The 22,558-nt window shown below is 35.6% G+C and overlaps 19 non-coding genes and 43 pseudogenes across 19 annotated transcripts; all 62 read right to left on the bottom strand.

The window, feature by feature from the left end:
- Nucleotides 1-119, bottom strand: LOC149701789 (5S ribosomal RNA). The gene has a single exon (XR_016382257.1). It is a non-coding gene; the product is annotated as a 5S ribosomal RNA (ribosomal RNA).
- A 188-nt stretch (nucleotides 120-307) lies between these two features.
- LOC149701790 (5S ribosomal RNA) lies at nucleotides 308-409 on the bottom strand (annotated as a pseudogene).
- A 131-nt stretch (nucleotides 410-540) lies between these two features.
- LOC149701791 (5S ribosomal RNA) lies at nucleotides 541-659 on the bottom strand. The gene has a single exon (XR_016382267.1). It is a non-coding gene; the product is annotated as a 5S ribosomal RNA (ribosomal RNA).
- Nucleotides 660-783: 124 nt separating this feature from the next.
- On the bottom strand, nucleotides 784-902 carry LOC149701792 (5S ribosomal RNA; annotated as a pseudogene).
- A 136-nt stretch (nucleotides 903-1,038) lies between these two features.
- LOC149701793 (5S ribosomal RNA) lies at nucleotides 1,039-1,157 on the bottom strand (annotated as a pseudogene).
- Nucleotides 1,158-1,344: 187 nt separating this feature from the next.
- Nucleotides 1,345-1,446, bottom strand: LOC149701794 (5S ribosomal RNA; annotated as a pseudogene).
- A 132-nt stretch (nucleotides 1,447-1,578) lies between these two features.
- Nucleotides 1,579-1,697, bottom strand: LOC149701795 (5S ribosomal RNA; annotated as a pseudogene).
- Nucleotides 1,698-2,053: 356 nt separating this feature from the next.
- On the bottom strand, nucleotides 2,054-2,172 carry LOC149701796 (5S ribosomal RNA; annotated as a pseudogene).
- A 122-nt stretch (nucleotides 2,173-2,294) lies between these two features.
- On the bottom strand, nucleotides 2,295-2,397 carry LOC149701797 (5S ribosomal RNA; annotated as a pseudogene).
- A 136-nt stretch (nucleotides 2,398-2,533) lies between these two features.
- Nucleotides 2,534-2,652, bottom strand: LOC149701798 (5S ribosomal RNA). The gene has a single exon (XR_016382108.1). It is a non-coding gene; the product is annotated as a 5S ribosomal RNA (ribosomal RNA).
- Nucleotides 2,653-2,774: 122 nt separating this feature from the next.
- On the bottom strand, nucleotides 2,775-2,877 carry LOC149701799 (5S ribosomal RNA; annotated as a pseudogene).
- A 129-nt stretch (nucleotides 2,878-3,006) lies between these two features.
- LOC149701800 (5S ribosomal RNA) lies at nucleotides 3,007-3,125 on the bottom strand (annotated as a pseudogene).
- Nucleotides 3,126-3,260: 135 nt separating this feature from the next.
- On the bottom strand, nucleotides 3,261-3,379 carry LOC149701801 (5S ribosomal RNA). Its single transcript, XR_016382244.1, has one exon. It is a non-coding gene; the product is annotated as a 5S ribosomal RNA (ribosomal RNA).
- Nucleotides 3,380-3,515: 136 nt separating this feature from the next.
- On the bottom strand, nucleotides 3,516-3,634 carry LOC149701802 (5S ribosomal RNA). Its single transcript, XR_016382258.1, has one exon. It is a non-coding gene; the product is annotated as a 5S ribosomal RNA (ribosomal RNA).
- A 123-nt stretch (nucleotides 3,635-3,757) lies between these two features.
- On the bottom strand, nucleotides 3,758-3,876 carry LOC149701803 (5S ribosomal RNA; annotated as a pseudogene).
- A 136-nt stretch (nucleotides 3,877-4,012) lies between these two features.
- On the bottom strand, nucleotides 4,013-4,131 carry LOC149701804 (5S ribosomal RNA). Its single transcript, XR_016382384.1, has one exon. It is a non-coding gene; the product is annotated as a 5S ribosomal RNA (ribosomal RNA).
- Nucleotides 4,132-4,552: 421 nt separating this feature from the next.
- On the bottom strand, nucleotides 4,553-4,671 carry LOC149701805 (5S ribosomal RNA; annotated as a pseudogene).
- A 356-nt stretch (nucleotides 4,672-5,027) lies between these two features.
- LOC149701806 (5S ribosomal RNA) lies at nucleotides 5,028-5,146 on the bottom strand (annotated as a pseudogene).
- Nucleotides 5,147-5,268: 122 nt separating this feature from the next.
- On the bottom strand, nucleotides 5,269-5,371 carry LOC149701807 (5S ribosomal RNA; annotated as a pseudogene).
- A 132-nt stretch (nucleotides 5,372-5,503) lies between these two features.
- LOC149701808 (5S ribosomal RNA) lies at nucleotides 5,504-5,622 on the bottom strand (annotated as a pseudogene).
- A 356-nt stretch (nucleotides 5,623-5,978) lies between these two features.
- LOC149701809 (5S ribosomal RNA) lies at nucleotides 5,979-6,097 on the bottom strand (annotated as a pseudogene).
- Nucleotides 6,098-6,218: 121 nt separating this feature from the next.
- Nucleotides 6,219-6,321, bottom strand: LOC149701810 (5S ribosomal RNA; annotated as a pseudogene).
- Nucleotides 6,322-6,456: 135 nt separating this feature from the next.
- Nucleotides 6,457-6,575, bottom strand: LOC149701811 (5S ribosomal RNA). Its single transcript, XR_016382228.1, has one exon. It is a non-coding gene; the product is annotated as a 5S ribosomal RNA (ribosomal RNA).
- A 122-nt stretch (nucleotides 6,576-6,697) lies between these two features.
- LOC149701812 (5S ribosomal RNA) lies at nucleotides 6,698-6,816 on the bottom strand (annotated as a pseudogene).
- A 136-nt stretch (nucleotides 6,817-6,952) lies between these two features.
- LOC149701813 (5S ribosomal RNA) lies at nucleotides 6,953-7,071 on the bottom strand. The gene has a single exon (XR_016382210.1). It is a non-coding gene; the product is annotated as a 5S ribosomal RNA (ribosomal RNA).
- A 188-nt stretch (nucleotides 7,072-7,259) lies between these two features.
- LOC149701814 (5S ribosomal RNA) lies at nucleotides 7,260-7,361 on the bottom strand (annotated as a pseudogene).
- Nucleotides 7,362-7,492: 131 nt separating this feature from the next.
- Nucleotides 7,493-7,611, bottom strand: LOC149701815 (5S ribosomal RNA; annotated as a pseudogene).
- A 357-nt stretch (nucleotides 7,612-7,968) lies between these two features.
- Nucleotides 7,969-8,087, bottom strand: LOC149701816 (5S ribosomal RNA). Its single transcript, XR_016382162.1, has one exon. It is a non-coding gene; the product is annotated as a 5S ribosomal RNA (ribosomal RNA).
- Nucleotides 8,088-8,209: 122 nt separating this feature from the next.
- On the bottom strand, nucleotides 8,210-8,312 carry LOC149701817 (5S ribosomal RNA; annotated as a pseudogene).
- Nucleotides 8,313-8,448: 136 nt separating this feature from the next.
- On the bottom strand, nucleotides 8,449-8,567 carry LOC149701818 (5S ribosomal RNA). The gene has a single exon (XR_016382402.1). It is a non-coding gene; the product is annotated as a 5S ribosomal RNA (ribosomal RNA).
- Nucleotides 8,568-8,702: 135 nt separating this feature from the next.
- On the bottom strand, nucleotides 8,703-8,821 carry LOC149701819 (5S ribosomal RNA). Its single transcript, XR_016382403.1, has one exon. It is a non-coding gene; the product is annotated as a 5S ribosomal RNA (ribosomal RNA).
- Nucleotides 8,822-9,177: 356 nt separating this feature from the next.
- Nucleotides 9,178-9,296, bottom strand: LOC149701820 (5S ribosomal RNA). The gene has a single exon (XR_016382164.1). It is a non-coding gene; the product is annotated as a 5S ribosomal RNA (ribosomal RNA).
- Nucleotides 9,297-9,418: 122 nt separating this feature from the next.
- LOC149701821 (5S ribosomal RNA) lies at nucleotides 9,419-9,521 on the bottom strand (annotated as a pseudogene).
- A 136-nt stretch (nucleotides 9,522-9,657) lies between these two features.
- On the bottom strand, nucleotides 9,658-9,776 carry LOC149701822 (5S ribosomal RNA). The gene has a single exon (XR_016382404.1). It is a non-coding gene; the product is annotated as a 5S ribosomal RNA (ribosomal RNA).
- A 122-nt stretch (nucleotides 9,777-9,898) lies between these two features.
- LOC149701823 (5S ribosomal RNA) lies at nucleotides 9,899-10,017 on the bottom strand (annotated as a pseudogene).
- Nucleotides 10,018-10,148: 131 nt separating this feature from the next.
- Nucleotides 10,149-10,267, bottom strand: LOC149701824 (5S ribosomal RNA; annotated as a pseudogene).
- A 134-nt stretch (nucleotides 10,268-10,401) lies between these two features.
- On the bottom strand, nucleotides 10,402-10,520 carry LOC149701825 (5S ribosomal RNA; annotated as a pseudogene).
- A 122-nt stretch (nucleotides 10,521-10,642) lies between these two features.
- LOC149701826 (5S ribosomal RNA) lies at nucleotides 10,643-10,745 on the bottom strand (annotated as a pseudogene).
- Nucleotides 10,746-10,882: 137 nt separating this feature from the next.
- Nucleotides 10,883-11,001, bottom strand: LOC149701827 (5S ribosomal RNA; annotated as a pseudogene).
- Nucleotides 11,002-11,134: 133 nt separating this feature from the next.
- LOC149701828 (5S ribosomal RNA) lies at nucleotides 11,135-11,253 on the bottom strand (annotated as a pseudogene).
- A 122-nt stretch (nucleotides 11,254-11,375) lies between these two features.
- Nucleotides 11,376-11,478, bottom strand: LOC149701829 (5S ribosomal RNA; annotated as a pseudogene).
- Nucleotides 11,479-11,600: 122 nt separating this feature from the next.
- LOC149701830 (5S ribosomal RNA) lies at nucleotides 11,601-11,703 on the bottom strand (annotated as a pseudogene).
- A 136-nt stretch (nucleotides 11,704-11,839) lies between these two features.
- Nucleotides 11,840-11,958, bottom strand: LOC149701831 (5S ribosomal RNA). The gene has a single exon (XR_016382329.1). It is a non-coding gene; the product is annotated as a 5S ribosomal RNA (ribosomal RNA).
- A 361-nt stretch (nucleotides 11,959-12,319) lies between these two features.
- Nucleotides 12,320-12,438, bottom strand: LOC149701832 (5S ribosomal RNA). The gene has a single exon (XR_016382166.1). It is a non-coding gene; the product is annotated as a 5S ribosomal RNA (ribosomal RNA).
- A 353-nt stretch (nucleotides 12,439-12,791) lies between these two features.
- LOC149701833 (5S ribosomal RNA) lies at nucleotides 12,792-12,910 on the bottom strand (annotated as a pseudogene).
- A 119-nt stretch (nucleotides 12,911-13,029) lies between these two features.
- On the bottom strand, nucleotides 13,030-13,148 carry LOC149701834 (5S ribosomal RNA; annotated as a pseudogene).
- A 122-nt stretch (nucleotides 13,149-13,270) lies between these two features.
- On the bottom strand, nucleotides 13,271-13,372 carry LOC149701835 (5S ribosomal RNA; annotated as a pseudogene).
- A 129-nt stretch (nucleotides 13,373-13,501) lies between these two features.
- LOC149701836 (5S ribosomal RNA) lies at nucleotides 13,502-13,619 on the bottom strand (annotated as a pseudogene).
- A 122-nt stretch (nucleotides 13,620-13,741) lies between these two features.
- On the bottom strand, nucleotides 13,742-13,843 carry LOC149701837 (5S ribosomal RNA; annotated as a pseudogene).
- A 137-nt stretch (nucleotides 13,844-13,980) lies between these two features.
- On the bottom strand, nucleotides 13,981-14,099 carry LOC149701838 (5S ribosomal RNA). Its single transcript, XR_016382331.1, has one exon. It is a non-coding gene; the product is annotated as a 5S ribosomal RNA (ribosomal RNA).
- Nucleotides 14,100-14,221: 122 nt separating this feature from the next.
- On the bottom strand, nucleotides 14,222-14,323 carry LOC149701839 (5S ribosomal RNA; annotated as a pseudogene).
- Nucleotides 14,324-14,452: 129 nt separating this feature from the next.
- Nucleotides 14,453-14,571, bottom strand: LOC149701840 (5S ribosomal RNA; annotated as a pseudogene).
- Nucleotides 14,572-14,707: 136 nt separating this feature from the next.
- LOC149701841 (5S ribosomal RNA) lies at nucleotides 14,708-14,826 on the bottom strand. Its single transcript, XR_016382171.1, has one exon. It is a non-coding gene; the product is annotated as a 5S ribosomal RNA (ribosomal RNA).
- A 189-nt stretch (nucleotides 14,827-15,015) lies between these two features.
- LOC149701842 (5S ribosomal RNA) lies at nucleotides 15,016-15,117 on the bottom strand (annotated as a pseudogene).
- Nucleotides 15,118-15,248: 131 nt separating this feature from the next.
- LOC149701843 (5S ribosomal RNA) lies at nucleotides 15,249-15,366 on the bottom strand. The gene has a single exon (XR_016382195.1). It is a non-coding gene; the product is annotated as a 5S ribosomal RNA (ribosomal RNA).
- A 122-nt stretch (nucleotides 15,367-15,488) lies between these two features.
- On the bottom strand, nucleotides 15,489-15,590 carry LOC149701844 (5S ribosomal RNA; annotated as a pseudogene).
- Nucleotides 15,591-15,727: 137 nt separating this feature from the next.
- On the bottom strand, nucleotides 15,728-15,846 carry LOC149701845 (5S ribosomal RNA; annotated as a pseudogene).
- A 123-nt stretch (nucleotides 15,847-15,969) lies between these two features.
- LOC149701846 (5S ribosomal RNA) lies at nucleotides 15,970-16,071 on the bottom strand (annotated as a pseudogene).
- Nucleotides 16,072-16,200: 129 nt separating this feature from the next.
- Nucleotides 16,201-16,319, bottom strand: LOC149701847 (5S ribosomal RNA; annotated as a pseudogene).
- A 136-nt stretch (nucleotides 16,320-16,455) lies between these two features.
- On the bottom strand, nucleotides 16,456-16,574 carry LOC149701848 (5S ribosomal RNA; annotated as a pseudogene).
- A 188-nt stretch (nucleotides 16,575-16,762) lies between these two features.
- On the bottom strand, nucleotides 16,763-16,864 carry LOC149701849 (5S ribosomal RNA; annotated as a pseudogene).
- Nucleotides 16,865-16,995: 131 nt separating this feature from the next.
- LOC149701850 (5S ribosomal RNA) lies at nucleotides 16,996-17,113 on the bottom strand. Its single transcript, XR_016382196.1, has one exon. It is a non-coding gene; the product is annotated as a 5S ribosomal RNA (ribosomal RNA).
- Nucleotides 17,114-22,558: the final 5,445 nt, after the last annotated feature.

A 22,558-nucleotide genomic window follows, 5' to 3' on the forward strand; every position in this document is an offset into this window, starting at 1 on the left:
AGCCAATGGCACGCAGTGTTCCTAAGTGGTCTCCCTCCCAAGTACTGACTGCGCTCGACGCTGCTTAACTTCGGTGATCGGACGAGAACCGGTGTTTTCAGCGTGATATGGCCGTTGCCGAGAGTGGTATTTAATAATTTGAATTTAATTGACCTTCATCTTTATAAAACAATAACAAAAAGAAGATATGTTTGCTTTTTTCATATCTGATGGAATTTAAAACATCTTTATAAAACAATAACAAAAAGAAGATATGTTTGCTTTTTTCATATCTGATGGAATTTAAAAGAGGAAACAAAAGTGAAAAAGCCAACGGCACGCAAATTTCCAAGTACTGACTGCGCTCGACGCTGCTTAACTTCGGTGATCGGACGAGAACCGGTGTTTTCAGCGTGATATGGCCGTTGCCGAGAGTGCTTGATAATAATTCGAATTTAAATTAAGTGAGACAAATTAACCATCATCTTCTAAAACAATAACAAATAAAAGTTTGCTTTTTTCATATCTATTGGAATTTAAAAGAGGGAAAAAAAGTGAAAAAGCCAACGGAACGCAGTGTTCCTAAGTGGTCTCCCTCCCAAGTACTGACTGCGCTCGACGCTGCTTAACTTCGGTGATCGGACGAGAACCGGTGTTTTCAGCGTGATATGGCCGTTGCCGAGAGTGCTAGTTAATAATTTGAATTTAATTAACTTTCATCTTTATAAAACAATATCAAAAAGAAGATATGTTTGCTTTTTTCTTATCTGGTGGAATTTAAAAGAGGGAAAAAAAAAGTGAAAAAGCCAACGGCACGCAGTGTTCCTTAGTGGTCTCCCTCCCAAGTACTGACTGCGCTTGACGCTGCTTAACTTCGGTGATCGGACGAGAACCGGTGTTTTCAGCGTGACATGGCCGTTGCCGAGAGTGCTATATAATAATTCGAATTTAAATTAAGTGAGACAAATTAACGTTCATCAGTTTAAAACAATAACAAAAAGAAAATATGTTTGCTTTTTCAAATCTATTGGAATTTAAAAGAGGAAAAAAAGGTGAAAAAGCCAACGGCACGCAGTGTTTCTAAGTGGTCTCCCTCCCAAGTACTGACTGCGCTCGGCGCTGCTTAACTTCGGTGATCAGACGAGAACCGGTGTTTTCCGCGTGATATGGCCGTTGCCGAGAGTGTATTTAATAATTTGAATTTAATTGACCTTCATCTTTATAAAACAATAACAAAAAGAAGATATGTTTGCTTTTTTCATATCTGATGGAATTTAAAACATCTTTATAAAACAATAACAAAAAGAAGATATGTTTGCTTTTTTCATATCTGATGGAATTTAAAAGAGGAAACAAAAGTGAAAAAGCCAACGGCACGCAAATTTCTAAGTACTGACTGCGCTCGACGCTGCTTAACTTCGGTGATCGGACGAGAACCGGTGTTTTCAGCGTGATATGGCCGTTGCAGAGAGTGCTTGATAATAATTCGAATTTAAATTAAGTGAGACAAATTAACCATCATCTTCTAAAACAATAACAAAAAAAAAGTTTGCTTTTTTCATATCTATTGGAATTTAAAAGAGGGAAAAAAAGTGAAAAAGCCAACGGAACGCAGTGTTCCTAAGTGGTCTCGCTCCCAAGTTCTGACTTCGCTTGACGCTGCTTAACTTCGGTGATCGGACGAGAACCGGTGTTTTCAGCGTGACATGGCCGTTGCCGAGAGTACTAGATAATAATTCGAATTTAAATTAACCTTCATCTTTATAAAACAATAACAAAAAGAAGATATGTTTGCTTTTTTCATATCTGATGGAATTTAAAAGAGGAAACAAAAGTGAAAAAGCCAACGGCACGCAAATTTCCAAGTTCTGACTGCGCTCGACGCTGCTTAACTTCGGTGATCGGACGAGAACCGGTGTTTTCAGCGTGACATGGCCGTTGCCGAGAGTGCTAGATAATAATTCGAATTTAAATTAAATGAGACACATTAACCATCATTTTAAAACAATAACAAAAAGAAAATATGTTTGCTTTTTTCATATCTATTTGAATTTAAAAGAGGAAAAAAATTAAAAGCCAACGGCACGCAGTATTCCTAAGTGGTCTCCCTCCCAACTACTGACTGCGCTCGACGCTGCTTAACTTCGTTGATCGGACGAGAACCGGTGTTTTCAGCGTGATATGGCCGTTGCCGAGAGTGCTAGTTAATAATTTGAATTTAATTAACTTTCATCTTTATAAAACAATACCAAAAAGAAGATATGTTTGCTTTTTTCATATCTGGTGGAATTTAAAAGAGGAAATGAAAGTGAAAAAGCCAACAGCACGCAGAGTTTCCAAGTACAGACTGCGCTCGACGCTGCTTAACTTCGGTGATCGGACGAGAACCGGTGTTTTCAGCGTGATATGGCCGTGGCCGAGAGTGCTAGATAATAATTCGAATTTAAATTAAGTGACCAAGTTAACCTTCATCATTTTAAAACAGTAACAAAGAGAAAATATGTTTGCTTTTTTCATATCTATTGGAATTTAAAAGAGGAGAAAAAAGTGAAAAAGACAACGGCACGCAGTGTTCCTAAGTGGTCTCCCTCCCAAGTACTGACTGCGCTCGACGCTGCTTAACTTCGGTGATCGGACGAGAACCGGTGTTTTCAGCGTGATATGGCCGTTGCCAAGAGTGCTATTTAATAATTTGAATTTAGTTAACTTTCATCTTTATAAAACAATATCAAAAAGAAGATATGTTTGCTTTTTTCATATCTGGTGGAATTTAAAAGAGGAAATAAAAGTGAAAAAGCCAACGGCACGCAGAGTTTCCACGTACTGACTGCGCTCGACGCTGCTTAACTTCGGTGATCGGACGAGAACCGGTGTTTTCAGCGTGACATGGCCGTTGCCGAGAGTGCTAGATAATAATTCGAATTTAAATTAAGTGAGACAAATTAACCATCATCTTCTAAAACAATAACAAAAAAAAGTTTGCTTTTTTCATATCTATTGGAATTTAAAAGAGGAAAAAAAATTAAAAGCCAACGGTACGCAGTGTTCCTAAGTGGTCTCCCTCCCAAGTACTGACTGCGCTCGACGCTGCTTAACTTCATTGATCGGACGAGAACCGGTGTTTTCAGCGTGACATGGCCGTTGCCGAGAGTGCTAGATAATAATTCGAATTTAAATTAAGTGAGACAAATTAACCTTCATCATTTTAAAACAATAACAAAAAGAAAATATGTTTGCTTTTTTCCTATCTATTGGAATTTAAAAGAGGAAAAAAAATTAAAAGCCAACGGCACGCAGTGTTCCTAAGTGGTCTCCCTCCCAAGTACTGACTGCGCTTGACGCTGCTTAACTTCGGTGATCGGACGAGAACCGGTGTTTTCAGCGTGATATGGCCGTTGCCGAGAGTGCTAGTTAATAATTTGAATTTAAATTAAGTGAGACAAATTAACCTTCATCATTTTAAAACAATAACAAAAAGAAAATATGTTTGCTTTTTCATATCTATTGGAATTTAAAAGAGGAAAAAAAGGTGAAAAAGCCAATGGCACGCAGTGTTCCTAAGTGGTCTCCCTCCCAAGTACTGACTGCGCTCGACGCTGCTTAACTTCGGTGATCGGACGAGAACCGGTGTTTTCAGCGTGATATGGCCGTTGCCGAGAGTGGTATTTAATAATTTGAATTTAATTGACCTTCATCTTTATAAAACAATATCAAAAAGAAGATATGTTTGCTTTTTTCTTATCTGGTGGAATTTAAAAGAGGGAAAAAAAAGTGAAAAAGCCAACGGCACGCAGTGTTCCTTAGTGGTCTCCCTCCCAAGTACTGAATGCGCTTGACGCTGCTTAACTTCGGTGATCGGACGAGAACCGGTGTTTTCAGCGTGACATGGCCGTTGCCGAGAGTGCTATATAATAATTCGAATTTAAATTAAGTGAGACAAATTAACGTTCATCAGTTTAAAACAATAACAAAAAGAAAATATGTTTGCTTTTTCAAATCTATTGGAATTTAAAAGAGGAAAAAAAGGTGAAAAAGCCAACGGCACGCAGTGTTCCTAAGTGGTCTCCCTCCCAAGTACTGACTGCGCTCGGCGCTGCTTAACTTCGGTGATCAGACGAGAACCGGTGTTTTCCGCGTGATATGGCCGTTGCCGAGAGTGTATTTAATAATTTGAATTTAATTGACCTTCATCTTTATAAAACAATAACAAAAAGAAGATATGTTTGCTTTTTTCATATCTGATGGAATTTAAAACATCTTTATAAAACAATAACAAAAAGAAGATATGTTTGCTTTTTTCATATCTGATGGAATTTAAAAGAGGAAACAAAAGTGAAAAAGCCAACGGCACGCAAATTTCTAAGTACTGACTGCGCTCGACGCTGCTTAACTTCGGTGATCGGACGAGAACCGGTGTTTTCAGCGTTATATGGCCGTTGCAGAGAGTGCTTGATAATAATTCGAATTTAAATTAAGTGAGACAAATTAACCATCATCTTCTAAAACAATAACAAAAAAAAAGTTTGCTTTTTTCATATCTATTGGAATTTAAAAGAGGGAAAAAAAGTGAAAAAGCCAACGGAACGCAGTGTTCCTAAGTGGTCTCGCTCCCAAGTTCTGACTTCGCTTGACGCTGCTTAACTTCGGTGATCGGACGAGAACCGGTGTTTTCAGCGTGACATGGCCGTTGCCGAGAGTGCTAGATAATAATTCGAATTTAAATTAACCTTCATCTTTATAAAACAATAACAAAAAGAAGATATGTTTGCTTTTTTCATATCTGATGGAATTTAAAAGAGGAAACAAAAGTGAAAAAGCCAACGGCACGCAAATTTCCAAGTTCTGACTGCGCTCGACGCTGCTTAACTTCGGTGATCGGACGAGAACCGGTGTTTTCAGCGTGACATGGCCGTTGCCGAGAGTGCTAGATAATAATTCGAATTTAAATTAAATGAGACAAATTAACCATCATTTTCAAACAATAACAAAAAGAAAATATGTTTGCTTTTTTCATATCTATTTGAATTTAAAAGAGGAAAAAAATTAAAAGCCAACGGCACGCAGTATTCCTAAGTGGTCTCCCTCCCAACTACTGACTGCGCTCGACGCTGCTTAACTTCGTTGATCGGACGAGAACCGGTGTTTTCAGCGTGATATGGCCGTTGCCGAGAGTGCTAGTTAATAATTTGAATTTAATTAACTTTCATCTTTATAAAACAATACCAAAAAGAAGATATGTTTGCTTTTTTCATATCTGGTGGAATTTAAAAGAGGAAATGAAAGTGAAAAAGCCAACAGCACGCAGAGTTTCCAAGTACTGACTGCGCTCGACGCTGCTTAACTTCGGTGATCGGACGAGAACCGGTGTTTTCAGCGTGATATGGCCGTGGCCGAGAGTGCTAGATAATAATTCGAATTGAAATTAAGTGAGACAAATTAACCTTCATCTTTCTAAAACATTAACAAAAAAAAGTTTGCTTTTTTCATATCTATTGGAATTTAAAAGAGGGAAAAAAAGTGAAAAAGCCAACGGAACGCAGTGTTCCTAAGTGGTCTCCCTCCCAAGTTCTGACTTCGCTTGACGCTGCTTAACTTCGGTGATCGGACTAGAACCGGTGTTTTCAGCGTGACATGGCCGTTGCCGAGAGTGCTAGATAATAATTCGAATTTAAATTAACCTTCATCTTTATATAACAATAACAAAAAGAAGATATGTTTGCTTTTTTCATATCTGATGGAATTTAAAAGAGGAAACAAAAGTGAAAAAGCCAACGGCACCCAAATTTCCAAGTACTGACTGCGCTCGACGCTGCTTAACTTCGGTGATCGGACGAGAACCGGTGTTTTCAGCCTGATATGGCCGTTGCCGAGAGTGCTAGATAATAATTCGAATTTAAATTAAGTTAGACAAATTAACCTTCATCTTCTGAAACAATAACAAAAAAAAGTTTGCTTTTTTCATATCTATTGGAATTTAAAAGAGGAAAAAAAAGTGAAAAAGCCAACGGCACGCAGTGTTCCTAAGTTGTCTCTCTCCCAAGTACTGACTGCGCTCGACGCTGCTTAACTTCGGTGATCGGACGAGAACCGGTGTTTTCAGCGTGATATGGCCGTTGCCAAGAGTGCTATTTAATAATTTGAATTTAATTAACTTTCATCTTTAAAAACAATATCAAAAAGGAGATATGTTTGCTTTTTTCATATCTGGTCGAATTTAAAAGAGGAAATAAAAGTGAAAAAGCCAACGGCACGCAGAGTTTCCTAGTACTGACTGCGCTCGACGCTGCTTAACTTCGGTGATCGGACGAGAACCGGTGATTTCAGCGTGACATGGCCGTTGCCGAGAGTGCTAGATAATAATTCGAATTTAAATTAAGTGAGACAAATTAACCTTCATCATTTTAAAACAATAACAAAAAGAAAATATATTTGCTTTTTTCCTATCTATTGGAATTTAAAAGAGGAAAAAAAATTAAAAGCCAACGGCACGCGGTGTTCCTAAGTGGTCTCCCTCCCAAGTACTGACTGCGCTCGACGCTGCTTAACTTCGGTGATCGGACGAGAACCGGTGTTTTCAGCGTGATATGGCCGTTGCCGAGAGTGCTAGTTAATAATTTGAATTTAATTAACTTTCATCTTTATAAAACAATATCAAAAAGAAGATATGTTTGCTTTTTTCTTATCTGGTGGAATTTAAAAGAGGGAAAAAAAGTGAAAAAGCCAACGGCACGCAGTGTTCCTTAGTGGTCTCCCTCCCAAGTAATGACTGCGCTTGACGCTGCTTAACTTCGGTGATCGGACGAGAACCGGTGTTTTCAGCGTGACATGGCCGTTGCCGAGAGTGCTAGATAATAATTCGAATTTAAATTAAGTGAGACAAATTAACCTTCATCAGTTTAAAACAATAACAAAAAGAAAATATGTTTGCTTTTTCAAATCTATTGGAATTTAAAAGAGGAAAAAAAGGTGAAAAAGCCAACGGCACGCAGTGTTCCTAAGTGGTCTCCCTCCCAAGTACTGACTGCGCTCGACGCTGCTTAACTTCGGTGATCGGACGAGAACCGGTGTTTTCCGCGTGATATGGCCGTTGCCGATAGTGGTATTTAATAATTTGAATTTAATTGACCTTCATCTTTATAAAACAATAACAAAAAGAAGATATGTTTGCTTTTTTCATATCTGATGGAATTTAAAACATCTTTATAAAACAATAACAAAAAGAAGATATGTTTGCTTTTTTCATATCTGATGGAATTTAAAAGAGGAAACAAAAGTGAAAAAGCCAACGGCACGCAAATTTCTAAGTACTGACTGCGCTCGACGCTGCTTAACTTCGGTGATCGGACGAGAACCGGTGTTTTCAGCGTGATATGGCCGTTGCAGAGAGTGCTTGATAATAATTCGAATTTAAATTAAGTGAGACAAATTAACCATCATCTTCTAAAGCAATAACAAAAAAAAGTTTGCTTTTTTCATATCTATTGGAATTTAAAAGAGGGAAAAAAAGTGAAAAAGCCAACGGAACGCAGTGTTCCTAAGTGGTCTCCCTCCCAAGTTCTGACTTCGCTTGACGCTGCTTAACTTCGGTGATCGGACGAGAACCGGTGTTTTCAGCGTGACATGGCCGTTGCCGAGAGTGCTAGATAATAATTCGAATTTAAATTAACCTTCATCTTTATAAAACAATAACAAAAAGAAGATATGTTTGCTTTTTTCATATCTGATGGAATTTAAAAGAGGAAACAAAAGTGAAAAAGCCAACGGCACGCAAATTTCCAAGTTCTGACTGCGCTCGACGCTGCTTAACTTCGGTGATCGGACGAGAACCGGTGTTTTCAGCGTGACATGGCCGTTGCCGAGAGTGCTAGATAATAATTCGAATTTAAATTAAGTGAGACAAATTAACCATCATTTTAAAACAATAACAAAAAGAAAATATGTTTGCTTTTTTCATATCTATTTGAATTTAAAAGAGGAAAAAAAATTAAAAGCCAACGGCACGCAGTATTCCTAAGTGGTCTCCCTCCCAACTACTGACTGCGCTCGACGCTGCTTAACTTCGGTGATCGGACGAGAACCGGTGTTTTCAGCGTGATATGGCCGTTGCCGAGAGTGCTAGTTAATAATTTGAATTTAATTAACTTTCATCTTTATAAAACAATACCAAAAAGAAGATATGTTTGCTTTTTTCATATCTGGTGGAATTTAAAAGAGGAAATGAAAGTGAAAAAGCCAACAGCACGCAGAGTTTCCAAGTACTGACTGCGCTCGACGCTGCTTAACTTCGGTGATCGGACGAGAACCGGTGTTTTCAGCGTGATATGGCCGTTGCCGAGAGTGCTAGATAATAATTCGAATTGAAATTAAGTGAGACAAATTAACCTTCATCTTTCTAAAACATTAACAAAAAGAAAATAAGTTTGCTTTTTTCATATCTATTGGAATTTAAAAGAGGAAAAAAGGTGAAAAAGCCAACGGCACGCAGTGTTCCTAAGTGGTCTCCCTCCCAAGTACTGACTGCGCTCGACGCTGCTTAACTTCGGTGATCGGACGAGAACCGGTGTTTTCAGCGTGATATGGCCGTTGCCGAGAGTGCTAGATAATAATTCGAATTTAAATTAAGTGAGACAAAGTAACCTTCATCATTATAAAACAATAACAAAAAGAAAATATGTTTGCTTTTTTCCTATCTATTGGAATTTAGAAGAGGAAAAAAAATTAAAAGCCAACGGCACGCAGTGTTCCTAAGTGGTCTCCCTCCCAAGTACTGACTGCGCTCGACGCTGCTTAACTTCGGTGATCGGACGAGAACCGGTGTTTTCAGCGTGATATGGCCGTTGCCGAGAGTGCTAGTTAATAATTTGAATTTAATTAATTTTCATCTTTATAAAACAATATCAAAAAGAAGATATGTTTGCTTTTTTCTTATCTGGTGGAATTTAACAGAGGAAAAAAAAGTGAAAAAGCCAACGGCACGCAAATTTCCAAGTTCTGACTGCGCTCGACGCTGCTTAACTTCGGTGATCGGACGAGAACCGGTGTTTTCAGCGTGACATGGCCGTTGCCGAGAGTGCTAGATAATAATTCGAATTTAAATTAAGTGAGACAAATTAACCATCATTTTAAAACAATAACAAAAAGAAAATATGTTTGCTTTTTTCATATCTATTTGAATTTAAAAGAGGAAAAAAAATTAAAAGCCAACGGCACGCAGTATTCCTAAGTGGTCTCCCTCCCAACTACTGACTGCGCTCGACGCTGCTTAACTTCGGTGATCGGACGAGAACCGGTGTTTTCAGCGTGATATGGCCGTTGCCGAGAGTGCTAGTTAATAATTTGAATTTAATTAACTTTCATCTTTATAAAACAATACCAAAAAGAAGATATGTTTGCTTTTTTCATATCTGGTGGAATTTAAAAGAGGAAATGAAAGTGAAAAAGCCAACAGCACGCAGAGTTTCCAAGTACTGACTGCGCTCGACGCTGCTTAACTTCGGTGATCGGACGAGAACCGGTGTTTTCAGCGTGATATGGCCGTTGCCGAGAGTGCTAGATAATAATTCGAATTGAAATTAAGTGAGACAAATTAACCTTCATCTTTCTAAAACATTAACAAAAAGAAAATAAGTTTGCTTTTTTCATATCTATTGGAATTTAAAAGAGGAAAAAAGGTGAAAAAGCCAACGGCACGCAGTGTTCCTAAGTGGTCTCCCTCCCAAGTACTGACTGCGCTCGACGCTGCTTAACTTCGGTGATCGGACGAGAACCGGTGTTTTCAGCGTGATATGGCCGTTGCCGAGAGTGCAAGTTAATAATTTGAATTTAATTAATTTTCATCTTTATAAAACAATATCAAAAAGAAGATATGTTTGCTTTTTTCTTATCTGGTGGAATTTAACAGAGGAAAAAAAAGTGAAAAAGTCAACGGCACGCAGTGTTCCTTAGTGGTCTCCCTCCCAAGTACTGACTGCGCTCGACACTGCTTAACCTCGGTGATCGGACGAGAACCGGTGTTTTCAGCCTGATATGGCCGTTGCCGAGAGTGCTAGATAATAATTCGAATTTAAATTAAGTGAGACAAATTAACCTTCATCTTCTAAAACAATAACAAAAAAAAGTTTGCTTTTTTCATATCTATCGGAATTTAAAAGAGGAAAAAAAAGTGAAAAAGCCAACGGCACGCAGTGTTTCTAAGTGGTCTCCCTTCCAAGTTCTGACTGCGCTCGACGCTGCTTAACTTCGGTGATCGGACGAGAACCGGTGTTTTCAGCGTGACATGGCCGTTGCCGAGAGTGCTAGACAATAATTCGAATTTAAATTAAGTGAGACAAATTAACCATCATTTTAAAACAATAACAAAAAGAAAATATGTTTGCTTTTTTCATATCTATTTGAATTTAAAAGAGGAAAAAAAAGTGAAAAAGCCAACGGCACGCAGTGTTTCTAAGTGGTCTCCCTTCCAAGTTCTGACTGCGCTCGACGCTGCTTAACTTCGGTGATCGGACGAGAACCGGTGTTTTCAGCGTGATATGGCCGTTGCCGAGAGTGCTAGTTAACAATTTGAATTTAATTAACTTTCATCTTTATAAAACAATACCAAAAAGAAGATATGTTTGCTTTTTTCATATCTGGTGGAATTTAAAAGAGGAAATGAAAGTGAAAAAGCCAACAGCACGCAGAGTTTCCAAGTACTGACTGCGCTCGACGCTGCTTAACTTCGGTGATCGGAAGAGAACCGGTGTTTTCAGCATGATATGGCCGTTGCCGAGAGTGCTAGATAATAATTCGAATTGAAATTAAGTGAGACAAATTAACCTTCATCTTTCTAAAACATTAACAAAAAGAAAATAAGTTTGCTTTTTTCATATCTATTGGAATTTAAAAGAGGAAAAAAAAGTGAAAAAGCCAACGGCACGCAGTGTTCCTAAGTGGTCTCCCACCCAAATACTGACTGCGCTCGACGCTGCTTAACTTCGAAGATCGGAAGAAAACCGGTGTTCTCAGCGTGAAATGGCCGTTACCGAGAGCGCTAGTTAATAATTCGAATTTAATTTAAGTGAGACAAATTAACCATCTTTTTAAAACAATAACAAAAAGAAAATATCTTTGCTTTTTTCATATCTATTGGAATTTAAAAGACAAAAAAAAGTGAAAAAGCTAACGGCACGCAGTGTTCCTAAGTGGTCTCCCTCCGAAGTACTGACTGCGCTCGACGCTGCTTAACTTCGGTGATCGGACGAGAAACGGTGTATTCAGCGTTATATGGCCGTTGCCGAGAGTGCTAGTTAATAATTTGAATTTAATTAACCTTCATCTTTATAAAACAAAAACAAAAAGAAGATATGTTTATTTTTTTCATATCTGGTGGAATTTATAAGAGGAAACAAAAAGGAAAAAGCCAACGGCACGAAGTGTTCCCAAGTACTGACTGCGCTCGACGCTGCTTAACTTCGGTGATCGGACGAGAACTGGTGTTTTCAGCGTGATATGGCCGTTGCCGAGAGTGCTAGTTAATAATTTGAATTTAATTAACCTTCATATTTATAAAACAATTACAAAAAGAAGATATGTTTGGTTTTTTCATATCTGGTAGTATTTAAAAGAGGAAACAAAAAGGAAAAAGCCAACGGCACGCAGTGTTCCCAAGTACTGACTGCGCTCGACGCTGCTTAACTTCGGTGATCGGACGAGAACCGGTGTTTTCAGCGTGATTTGGCCGTTGCCGAGAGTCCTAGTTAATAATTCGAATTTAAATTAGTGAGACAAATTAACCTTCATCTTTTTAAAACAATAACAAAAAGAAAATATGTTTGCTTTTTTCATATCTATTGGAATTTAAAAGAGGAGAAAAAAGTGAAAAAGACAACGGCACGCACTGTTCCTAAGTGGTCTCCCTCCCAAGTACTGACTGCGCTCGACGCTGCTTAACTTCGGTGATCGGACGAGAACCGGTGTTTTCAGAGTGATATGGCCGTTGCCGAGAGTCCTATTTAATAATTTGAATTTAATTAACCTTCATCTTTATAAAACAATAACAAAAAGAAGATATGTTTGCTTTTTTCATATCTGATGGAATTCAAAAGAGGAAACAAAAGTGAAAAAGCCAACGGCACGCAAATTTCCAAGTACTGACGGCGCTCGACGCTGCTTAACTTCGGTGATCGGACGAAAACCGGTGTTTTCAGCGTGACATGGCCGTTGCCGAGAGTGCTAGATAATAATTCGAATTTAAATTAAGTGAGTCAAATTAACCTTCATCATTTTAAAACAATAACAAAAAGAAAATATGTTTGCTTTTTTCATATCTATTGGAATTTAAAAGAGGAGAAAAAAGTGAAAAAGACAACGGCACGCACTGTTCCTAAGTGGTCTCCCACCCAAGTACTGACTGCGCTCGACGCTGCTTAACTTCGGTGATCGGACGAGAACCGGTGTTTTCAGAGTGATATGGCCGTTGCCGAGAGTGCTTTTTAATAATTTGAATTTAGTTAACCTTCATCTTTATAAAACAATAACAAAAAGAAGATATGTTTGCTTTTTTCATATCTGATGGAATTTAAAAGAGGAAAAAAAAAGTGAAAAAGCCAACGGCACGCAAATTTCCAAGTACTGACTGCACTCGACGCTGGTTAACTTCGATGATCGGACGAGAACCGGTGTTTTCAGCGTGATATGGCCGTTGCCGAGAGTGCTAGATAATAATTCGAATTTAAATTAAGTGAGACAAATTAACCTTCATCTTCTAAAACAATAACAAAAAAGTTTGCTTTTTTCATATCTATTGGAATTTAAAAGAGGAAAAAAAGTGAAAAAGCCAACGGCACGCAGTGTTCCTTAGTGGTCTCCCTCCCAAGTACTGACTGCGCTCGACGCTGCTTAACATCGGTGATCGGACGAGAACCGGTGTTTTCAGCGTGACATGGCCGTTGCCGAGAGTGCTAGATTATAATTTGAATTTAATTAACCTTCATCTTTATAAAACAATAACAAAAAGAAAATATGTTTGCTTTTTTCATATCTATTGGAATTTAAAGAGGAAAAAAAATTAAAAACCAACGGCACGCATTGTTCCTAAGTGGTCTCCCTCCCAAAAACTGATTGCACTCGATGCTGCTTAACTTCGGTGATCGGACGAGAACCGGTGTTTTCAGCGTGATATGGCCGTTGCCGAGAGTGGTATTTAATAATTTGAATTTAATTGACCTTCATCTTTATAAAACAATAACAAAAAGAAGATATGTTTGCTTTTTTCATATCTGATGGAATTAAAAAGAGGAAACAAAAGTGAAAAAGCCAACGGCACGCAAATTTCCAAGTACTGACTGCGCTCGATGCTGCTTAACTTCGGTGATCGGACGAGAACCGGTGTTTTCAGCGTGATATGGCCGTTGCCGAGAGTGCTTGATAATAATTCGAATTTAAATTAAGTGAGACAAATTAACCATCATCTTCTAAAACAATAACAAAAAAAGTTTGCTTTTTTCATATCTATTGGAATTTAAAAGAGGGAAAAAAGTGAAAAAGCCAACGGCACGCAGTGTTCCTAAGTGGTCTCCCTACAAGTACTGACTGCGCTCGACGCTGCTTAACTTCGGTGATCGGACGAGAACCGGTGTTTTCAGCGTGATTTGGCCGTTGTTGAGAATGCCAGTTAATAATTTGAATTTAATTAACCTTCATCTTTATAAAACAATAACAAAAAGAAGATATGTTTGCTTTTTTCATATCTGATGGAATTAAAAAGAGGAAACAAAAGTGAAAAAGCCAACGGCACGCAAATTTCCAAGTACTGACTGCGCTCGACGCTGCTTAACTTCGGTGATCGGACGAAAACCGGTGTTTTCAGCGTGACATGGCCGTTGCCGAGAGTGCTAGATAATAATTCGAATTTAAATTAAGTTAGTCAAATTAACCTTCATCATTTTAAAACAATAACAAAAAGAAAATATGTTTGCTTTTTTCATATCTATTGGAATTTAAAAGAGGAGAAAAAAGTGAAAAAGACAACGGCACGCACTGTTCCTAAGTGGTCTCCCTCCCAAGTACTGACTGCGCTCGACGCTGCTTAACTTCGGTGATCGGACGAGAACCGGTGTTTTCAGAGTGATATGGCCGTTGCCGAGAGTCCTATTTAATAATTTGAATTTAATTAACCTTCATCTTTATAAAACAATAACAAAAAGAAGATATGTTTGCTTTTTTCATATCTGATGGAATTCAAAAGAGGAAACAAAAGTGAAAAAGCCAACGGCACGCAAATTTCCAAGTACTGACTGCGCTCGACGCTGCTTAACTTCGGTGATCGGACGAAAACCGGTGTTTTCAGCGTGACATGGCCGTTGCCGAGAGTGCTAGATAATAATTCGAATTTAAATTAAGTGAGACAAATTAACCTTCATCTTCTAAAACAATAACAAAAAAAGTTTGCTTTTTTCATATCTATTGGAATTTAAAAGAGGAAAAAAAGTGAAAAAGCCAACGGCTTGCAGTGTTCCTTAGTGGTCTCCCTCCCAAGTACTGACAGCGCTCGACGCTGCTTAACATCGGTGATCGGACGAGAACCGGTGTTTTCAGCGTGACATGGCCGTTGCCGAGAGTGCTAGATTATAATTCGAATTTAAATTAAATGAGACAAATTAACCTTCATCATTTTAAAACAATAACAAAAAGAAAATATGTTTGCTTTTTCATATCTATTGGAATTTAAAAGAGGAAAAAAAGGTGAAAAAGCCAACGGCACGCAGTGTTCCTAAGTGGTCTCCCTCCCAAGTACTGACTGCGCTCGACGCAGCTTAACTTCGGTGATCGGACGAGAACCGGTGTTTTCAGCGTGATATGGCCGTTGCCGAGAGTGGTATTTAATAATTTGAATTTAATTGACCTTCATCTTTATAAAACAATAACAAAAAGAAGATATGTTTGCTTTTTTTCATATCTGATGGAATTTAAAACATCTTTATAAAACAATAACAAAAAGAAGATATGTTTGCTTTTTTCATATCTGATGGAATTTAAAAGAGGAAACAAAAGTGAAAAAGCCAACGGCACGCAAATTTCCAAGTACTGACTGCGCTCGACGCTGCTTAACTTCGGTGATCGGACGAGAACCGGTGTTTTCAGCGTGATATGGCCGTTGCCGAGAGTGCTTGATAATAATTCGAATTTAAATTAAGTGAGACAAATTAACCATCATCTTCTAAAACAATAACAAAAAAACGTTTGCTTTTTTCATATCTATTGGAATTTAAAAGAGGGAAAAAAAGTGAAAAAGCCAACGGCACGCAGTGTTCCTAAGTGGTCTCCCTACAAGTACTGACTGCGCTCGACGCTGCTTAACTTCGGTGATCGGACGAGAACCGGTGTTTTCAGCGTGATATGGCCGTTGCCGAGAGTCCTATTTAATAATTTGAATTTAATTAACCTTCATCTTTATAAAACAATAACAAAAAGAAGATATGTTTGCTTTTTTCATATCTGATGGAATTAAAAAGAGGAAACAAAAGTGAAAAAGCCAACGGCACGCAAATTTCCAAGTACTGACTGCGCTCGACGCTGCTTAACTTCGGTGATCGGACGAAAACCGGTGTTTTCAGCGTGACATGGCCGTTGCCGAGAGTGCTAGATAATAATTCGAATTTAAATTAAGTGAGTCAAATTAACCTTCATCATTTTAAAACAATAACAAAAAGAAAATATGTTTGCTTTTTTCATATCTATTGGAATTTAAAAGAGGAGAAAAAAGTGAAAAAGACAACGGCACGCAATGTTCCTAAGTGGTCTCCCTCCCAAGTACTGACTGCGCTCGACGCTGCTTAACTTCGGTGATCGGACGAGAACCGGTGTTTTCAGAGTGATTTGGCCGTTGCCGAGAGTGCTTTTTAATAATTTGAATTTAGTTAACCTTCATCTTTATAAAACAATAACAAAAAGAAGATATGTTTGCTTTTTTCATATCTGATGGAAATTAAAAGAGGAAAAAAAAAGTGAAAAAGCCAACGGCACGCAAATTTCCAAGTACTGACTGCACTCGACGCTGGTTAACTTCGGTGATCGGACGAGAACCGGTGTTTTCAGCGTGATATGGCCGTTGCCGAGAGTGCTAGATAATAATTCCAATTTAAATTAAGTGAGACAAATTAACCTTCATCATCTAAAACAATAACAAAAAAAGTTTGCTTTTTTCATATCTATTGGAATTTAAAAGAGGAAAAAAAGTGAAAAAGCCAACGGCACGCAGTGTTCCTTAGTGGTCTCCCTCCCAAGTACTGACTGCGCTCGACGCTGCTTAACTTCGGTGAACGGACGAAAACCGGTGTTTTCAGCGTGACATGGCCGTTGCCGAGAGTGCTAGATAATAATTCGAATTTAAATTAAGTGAGACAAATTAACCTTCATCATTTTAAAACAATAACAAAAAGAAAATATGTTTGCTTTTTCATATCTATTGGAATTTAAAAGAGGAAAAAAAGGTGAAAAAGCCAACGGCACGCAGTGTTCCTAAGTGGTCTCCCTCCCAATTACTGACTGCGCTCGACGCTGCTTAACTTCGGTGATCGGACGAGAACCGGTGTTTTCAGCGTGATATGGCTGTTGCCGAGAGTGGTATTTAATAATTTGAATTTAATTGACCTTCATCTTTATAAAACAATAACAAAAAGAAGATATGTTTGCTTTTTTCATATCTGATGGAATTTAAAACATCTTTATAAAACAATAACAAAAAGAAGATATGTTTGCTTTTTTCATATCTGATGGAATTTAAAAGAGGAAACAAAAGTGAAAAAGCCAACGGCACGCAAATTTCCAAGTACTGACTGCGCTCGACGCTGCTTAACTTCGGTGATCGGACGAGAACCGGTGTTTTCAGCGTGATATGGCCGTTGCCGAGAGTGCTTGATAATAATTCGAATTTAAATTAAGTGAGACAAATTAACCATCATCTTCTAAAACAATAACAAAAAAAAGTTTGCTTTTTTCATATCTATTGGAATTTAAAAGAGGGAAAAAAAGTGAAAAAGCCAACGGCACGCAGTGTTCCTAAGTGGTCTCCCTACAAGTACTGACTGCGCTCGACGCTGCTTAACTTCGGTGATCGGACGAGAACCGGTGTTTTCAGCGTGATATGGCCGTTGCCGAGAGTCCTATTTAATAATTTGAATTTAATTAACCTTGATCTTTATAAAACAATAACAAAAAGAAGATATGTTTGCTTTTTTCATATCTGATGGAATTAAAAAGAGGAAACAAAAGTGAAAAAGCCAAGAAATCGTTGTCACGGATTTTGTATCTTGAAGAAAAAAAACATGCGATTTTTTCGGTACACTTTTGAATGCATTTTTTACTGGACAAATTTTTGACCGAATTTAGCTTAAATACTTGTAAAATACTCATTGAAAGTGATTTCATCTCGATTGATAAATAAATAAAAATGTACCTCGATTATTAGTACCATTTTCAAAATCGACGTTTCTCGACCAGAAAAGCACATTTTGAGTTTTTTTTCACTATTTTCAAATATAACCAATGAAACCATTATTTTTGTACTTTTTGCTTTAATTCAAGTAAATGTAACGATATTCATTCAAAAAACTGTTCAAATTCAATTTTCAATAAGAAATCGTTGTCACGGATTTTGTATCTTGAAGAAAAAAAAACATGCGATTTTTTCGGTACACTTTTGAATGCATTTTTTTCTGGACAAATTTTTGACCGAATTTAGCTTAAATACTTATAAAATACTCATTAAAAGTGACTTCATCTCGATTGATCAATAAAAAAAAATGTACTTCGATTTTTAATAACATTTTCAAAATCGACGTTTCTCGGCCAGAGAAGCATATTTTGAGTATTTCTTCACTATTTTCAAATATAACCACTGAAACCATTATTTTTGTACTTTTTGCTTTAATCCAAGCAAATATAACGATATTCATTCAAAAAACTGTTCAAATTCAATATTCAATAAGAAATCCTTGTCACGGATTTTGTATCTTGAAGAAAAAAAACATGCGATTTTTTCGGTACACTTTTGAATGCATTTTTTTCTGGACAAATTTCTGACCGAATTTAGCTTAAATACTTGTAAAATACTCATTAAAAGTGATTTCATCTCGATTGATCAATAAATAAAAATGTACCTCGATTATTAGTACCATTTTCAAAATCGACGTTTCTCGACCAGAAAAGCTCATTTTGAGTTTTTTTCACTATTTTCAAATATAACAAATGAAACCATTATTTTTGTACTTTTTGCTTTAATTCAAGCAAATGTAACGATATTCAATCGAAAAACTGTTCAAATTGAATTTTCAATAAGAAATCGTTGTCACGGATTTTGTATCTTGAAGAAAAAAAACATGCGATTTTTTCGGTACACTTTTGAATGCATTTTTTACTGGACAAATTTTTGACCGAATTTAGCTTAAATACTTGTAAAATACTCATTAAAAGTGATTTCATCTCGATTGATCAATAAATAAAAATGTACCTCGATTATTAGTACCATTTTCAAAATCGACGTTTCTCGACCAGAAAAGCACATTTTGAGGGTTTTTTTTCACTATTTTCAAATATAACCAATGAAACCATTGTTTTTGTACTTTTTGCTTTAATTCAAGCAAATGTAACGATATTCATTCAAAAAACTGTTCAAATTCAATTTTCAATAAGAAATCGTTGTCAGGGATTTTGTATCTTGAAGGAAAAAAAACATGCGATTTTTTCGGTACACTTTTGAATGCATTTTTTACTGGACAAATTTTTGACCGAATTTAGCTTAAATACTTGTAAAATACTCATTGAAAGTGATTTCATCTCGATTGATAAATAAATAAAAATGTACCTCGATTATTAGTACCATTTTCAAAATCGACGTTTCTCGACCAGAAAAGCACATTTTGAGTTTTTTTTTTCACTATTTTCAAATATAACCAATGAAACCATTATTTTTGTACTTTTGCTTTAATTCAAGCAAATGTAACGATATTCATTCAAAAAACTGTTCAAATTCAATTTTCAATAAGAAATCGTTGTCACTGATTTTGTATCTTGAAGAAAAAAAACATGCGATTTTTTCGGTACACTTTTGAATGCATTTTTTTCTGGACAAATTTTTGACCGAATTCAGCTTTAATACTTATATAATACTCATTAAAAGTGATTTCATCTCGATTGATCAATAAATAAAAATGTACCTCGATTATTAGTACCATTTTCAAAATCGACGTTTCTCGACCAGAAAAGCACATTTTGAGTTTTTTTTTCACTATTTTCAAATATAACCAATGAAACCATTGTTTTTGTACTTTTTGCTTTAATTCAAGCAAATGTAACGATATTCATTCAAAAAACTGTTCAAATTCAATTTTCAATAAGAAATCGTTGTCAGGGATTTTGTATCTTGAAGAAAAAAAACATGCGATTTTTTCGGTACACTTTTGAATGCATTTTTTTCTGGACAAATTTCTGACCGAATTTAGCTTAAATACTTGTAAAATACTCATTAAAAGTGATTTCATCTCGATTGATCAATAAATAAAAATGTACCTCGATTATTAGTACCATTTTCAAAATCGACGTTTCTCGACCAGAAAAGCACATTTTGAGTTTTTTTCACTATTTTCAAATATAACCAATGAAACCATTATTTTTGTACTTTTTGCTTTAATTCAAGCAAATGTAACGATATTCATTCAAAAAACTGTTCAAATTCAATTTTCAATAAAAAATCGTTGTCACGGATTTTGTATCTTGAAGAAAAAAAACATGCGATTTTTTCGGTACACTTTTGAATGCATTTTTTTCTGGACAAATTTTTGACCGAATTTAGCTTAAATACTTATAAAATACTCATTAAAAGTGACTTCATCTCGATTGATCAATAAATAAAAATGTACTTCGATTTTTAATAACATTTTCAAAATCGACGTTTCTGGGCCAGAGAAGCATATTTTGAGTATTTCTTCACTATTTTCAAATATAACCTCTGAAACCATAGTTTTTGTACTTTTTGCTTTAATCCAAGCAAATATAACGATATTCATTCAAAAAAATGTTAAAATTCAATTTTCAATAAGAAATCGTTGTCACGGATTTTGTATCTTGAAGAAAAAAAACATGCGATTTTTTCGGTACACTTTTGAATGCATTTTTTTCTGGACAAATTTTTGACCGAATTTGGCTTAAATACTTATAAAATGCTCATTAAAAGTGATTTCATCTCGATTGATCAATAAATAAAAATGTACCTCGATTATTAGTACCATTTTCAAAATCGACGTTTCTCGACCAGAAAAGCACATTTTGAGTTTTTTTTCACTATTTTCAAATATAACCAATGAAATCATTATTTTTGTACTTTTTACTTTAATCCAAGCAAATATAACGATATTCATTCCAAAAACTGTTAAAATTCAATTTTCAATAAGAAAGCGTCGTCACGGATTTTGTATCTTGAAGAAAAAAAAACATGCGATTTTTTCGGTACACTTTTGAATGCATTTTTTCCTGGACAAATTTTTGACCGAATTTAGCTTATATACTTATAAAATACTCATTAAAAGTGATTTCATCTCGATTGATCAATAAATAAAAATGTACCTCGATTATTAGTACCATTTTCAAAATCGACGTTTCTCGACCAGAAAAGCACATTTTGAGTTTTTTTCACTATTTTCAAATATATCAAATGAAACCATTATTTTTGTACTTTTTGCTTTAATTCAAGCAAATGTAACGATATTCAATCGAAAAACTGTTCAAATTGAATTTTCAATAAGAAATCGTTGTCACGGATTTTGTATCTTGAAGAAAAAAAACATGCGATTTTTTCGGTACACTTTTGAATGCATTTTTTTCTGGACAAATTTTTGACCGAATTTAGCTTAAATACTTATATAATACTCATTTAAAGTGATTTCATCTCGGTTGATCAATAAATAAAAATGTACCTCGATTATTAGTACCATATTCAAAATCGACGTTTCTCGACCAGAAAAGCACATTTTGAGTTTTTTTTCACTATTTTCAAATATTACCAATGAAACCATTATTTTTGTACTTTTTGCTTTAATTCAAGCAAATGTAACGATATTCATTCAAAAAACTGTTCAAATTTAATTATCAATAAGAAATCGTTGTCACGGATTTTGTATCTTGAAGAAAAAAACATGCGATTTTTTCGGTACACTTTTGAATGCATTTTTTTCTGGACAAATTTTTGACCGAATTTAGCTTAAATACTTATAAAATACTCATTAAAAGTGACTTCATCTCGATTGATCAATAAATAAAAATGTACTTCGATTTTTAATAACATTTTCAAAATCGACGTTTCTGGGCCAGAGAAGCATATTTTGAGTATTTCTTCACTATTTTCAAATATAACCTCTGAAACCATAGTTTTTGTACTTTTTGCTTTAATCCAAGCAAATATAACGATATTCATTCAAAAAACTGTTAAAATTATATTTTCAATAAGAAATCCTTGTCACGGATTTTTTATCTCGAAGAAAAAAACATGCGATTTTTTCGGTACACTTTTGAATGCATTTTTTTCTGGACAAATTTTTGACCGAATTCAGCTTAATTACCTATAAAATACTCATTAAAAGTGACTTCATCTCGATTGATCAATAAATAAAAATGTACCTCGATTTTTAATAACATTTTCAAAATCGACGTTTCTCGACCAGAAAAGCACATTTTGAGTTTTTTTTCACTATTTTCAAATATAACCAATGAAACCATTATTTTTGTACCTCTTGCTTTAATCCAAGCAAATATAACGATATTCATTCCAAAAAATGTTAAAATTCAATTTTCAATAAGAAAGCGTCGTCACGGATTTTGTATCTTGAAGAAAAAAAAACATGCGATTTTTTCGGTACACTTTTGAATGCATTTTTTCCTGGACAAATTTTTGACCGAATTTAGCTTATATACTTATAAAATACTCATTAAAAGTGATTTCATCTCGATTGATCAATAAATAAAAATGTACCTCGATTATTAGTACCATTTTCAAAATCGACGTTTCTCGACCAGAAAAGCACATTTTGAGTTTTTTTCACTATTTTCAAATATATCAAATGAAACCATTATTTTTGTACTTTTTGCTTTAATTCAAGCAAATGTAACGATATTCAATCGAAAAACTGTTCAAATTGAATTTTCAATAAGAAATCGTTGTCACGGATTTTGTATCTTGAAGAAAAAAAACATGCGATTTTTTCGGTACACTTTTGAATGCATTTTTTTCTGGACAAATTTTTGACCGAATTTAGCTTAAATACTTATATAATACTCATTTAAAGTGATTTCATCTCGGTTGATCAATAAATAAAAATGTACCTCGATTATTAGTACCATATTCAAAATCGACGTTTCTCGACCAGAAAAGCACATTTTGAGTTTTTTTTCACTATTTTCAAATATTACCAATGAAACCATTATTTTTGTACTTTTTGCTTTAATTCAAGCAAATGTAACGATATTCATTCAAAAAACTGTTCAAATTTAATTATCAATAAGAAATCGTTGTCACGGATTTTGTATCTTGAAGAAAAAAACATGCGATTTT

This window comes from Phalangium opilio, unplaced genomic scaffold (genome assembly GCF_054372755.1).
Source record: "Phalangium opilio isolate 3A_F unplaced genomic scaffold, DU_Popi_V2 ptg000019l_1, whole genome shotgun sequence".
Taxonomy (NCBI): Eukaryota; Metazoa; Arthropoda; class Arachnida; order Opiliones; family Phalangiidae; genus Phalangium; species Phalangium opilio.